Genomic DNA, 2,832 nt, shown 5'->3' on the forward strand with positions numbered 1-2,832 from the left:
ATGCGTGTGAGTGAGTTGAGAATGCAAAATGGAACGATTTTTCCCATGCTTGCTTTTGCCTGACCCATACGATGTACGCGGAGATTTGAAGTATGTCTTGTGTGCGCCCGCCTTTGTTCATTACTGTCTGCGGCTGTGGAATAGTTCTAGCGACGTGTAATGAGCAAAGGTGCACACTTTTTGCCTATAGATTTGAAGACATACTTCAAATCTCCGCGTACATCGTACGGGTTAGGCAAAAGGTGTGCGTTTGTCTTTGTACTGTCGCATTAATGGCCCTTCGCTCATGTTCAACAACTAGTCAATTTTCATACTGGCGTACTCTAACGGAACTATCCACCTACTCTCTTCAAAAGATCATTCTCTAGCTAATAAATTATCACACTTAAAGCTTCATGTTAGATAACATTTCCAACCAACTCTGAAAATCGCAAACTTCGCGTATGAAGTAACATTAAAGACTTTGAATTTAGTTTTAGTTTTTAGTTTCAAGATGTCAATTGTTATACTGGCATGCAGGTTTAGAAAACCTGTTTAAAATACTGAGTCGAAAAGGCAGGAACAATGTAAAAATACTTAGATATATATCATAAAAATTAAGGCTGGTAAGGTACTGTAGTAGCGGGAGCACCTATAGACTGTTCCAGAAAGTATAAGGTCACTTTGAATATAAGAAATATTTCAACATGTTTTGGCTGCGTCCTTTTGTTTGCTCATTTCTGAATGAAATAGCATCAAAAAAGTGCTCAGTTTTGTGTTTCCTGTCAAAATGCGTGGTCTTACTCCGGAACAACGAAAAAGTATCGTGCACAAATGGTGCACTGTGAGCGGACTCTCCTTGAGAAAATTGGCCAAGGAAGACGGTGTAAGCGTCGGAGCGGTACGAACTGCGATTAAAAAATATAGAGAACAGTGTACGTTTGAAGATGCGCCGAAGAGTGGCCGGAGATCCGGTCCTGTAAGTCCGGATATTGATAAAAAGATCAGGGATGCCTACAAACGAAAACCAGCAACTTCCGTTCGGGATGTTGCGAAAAAACTAGGGACCTCGTCGAGTAACGTCATGCGTGCCAAAGAAAGACTTGGGCTAAAAACATACTGGAAGCAGAAAAAACCCAAAAGGAACCCAAAACAGGCCGCGTCCGTGAAACCACGGGCCCGCAAACTCTACGATTCGTTATTGTGTCGAAAAACTGGGTGTATAATAATGGACGACGAAACGTACGTGAAACTAGATTACAAAACGCTTCCCGGACCACAATTCTATACTGTAAGCGAAGGCAAGGACATCCCCCCCGAAACGGAGAAGGCAATTTTTACCGAAAAATTCGGTAAGAAGGTTATGGTTTGGCAGGCAATATGCGAGTGTGGTAAAACATCTAGTCCGTACATCACAACGGAGACAATGAACACTCAAAAATACGTTAAGGAATGTCTCCAGAAGCGATTGTTGTCGATGATCAGGCAACACGAAGGTCAAGTAGTATTTTGGCCTGATTTGGCGTCATGTCATTACGCAAAATGTATGTTTCGTGCCGAAAGACATGAATCCACCGAACTGCCCGGAGGCACGGCCAATCGAGACTTTTTGGGCTTTAACCAAAGCAAAGCTTCGAAAATTAATAAAACCAGCGGACGACATCCAAAAATTCAAAAAAGATTGGCCAAAAGTGGTCAAAATGGTGGGAAGTACCACTGTGTAGAAGCTTATGGGTCATGTTCGAGGAAAAGTTAGGAGTCTTGACTATGATTAAATATGTTGATTAAACGAGAGTAAAATATCATTTGAAATACAAATACAAATATGATTTTCCAAATAAAATTATTAAAACATGACTTTTTTGTTATTTTGAAAGTGTGCTTATACTTTCTGGACCAGTCTATAGGTTAAAAATAAATGTAGTTTATTTTGAATTTGGAAGATTGGTGTTTACATACAAAATTTGAAATATATTATGGTAAATTTACTTACGACATGTTGTTTATTGGCGTAAACAGATATATTCTGATGAATGTGGGCGTCTTAGTGGAATACCTGGATAAAGAGAGAGAGAGAGCGAATGATTAGTAATTTATATTTAATTCCACTACCTTGACAGATACGCGTATTTCGTCTACAATGCCTTCTTATTAGGACTCGTATTAGTATAAGACACTGTTATATTGTTGCGAAGGAATCCGTTTTTGACTGACAAAGGGGCGTTCCTTTGGAGGGTGTTCCAACACTCCGAAGGGTATAAAGAGCGGGACCTTACAATTAGAGTCGGATCCTTGCGATAAAGGCAAGAATGACAACTGTTAAAAAAATCGAATACTTCATCATTTCTCAATAGTGATGGAGTAATGCGACGTGCACTAAACTAAGGACACGGGATAGATCAAAATACTGGTCGCAGTGGTGTTATGTCCCGAACAGAGGAAAACAAATCTGGCACTGTACAAAGAAAACTCGTCCCATCCCCATGCTTGTCGAAAAATCCTTCGAAGCAAAGGATATTTTTTGATAATGCATCTTTTTTTAAATCAATGGAAACGTGGGCTTAATGAAAGCGTAATATATTGGATAGTAGAAATGTTATCGAATCTTGAAGTATCAGCAAATCTTAGAGAGTCAACCGTAAAGGTAACAGCTGCTAAAGGTTGTCCTCAAGGATGCATTCTCTCTCCTCTTCTATGGTAGGGTAGAGAACTACTTCGGCCTAATTGCCCATTTTGGGCCTATCGAGCAGAAGACTTCAAATAAATCCATGAATTCAGAGTTAACAAGTCAATTATGCGTTTGGTACAATACTTTAGTTAATAAGGTATCGAACGAAGTCACTGAGAATGCGT

This window comes from Ochlerotatus camptorhynchus, unplaced genomic scaffold (assembly GCF_037179485.1).
Source record: "Ochlerotatus camptorhynchus isolate MF236.1 unplaced genomic scaffold, CSIRO-AGI_Acam_v1.1 ptg000007l, whole genome shotgun sequence".
Classification (NCBI taxonomy): Eukaryota; Metazoa; Arthropoda; class Insecta; order Diptera; family Culicidae; genus Ochlerotatus; species Ochlerotatus camptorhynchus.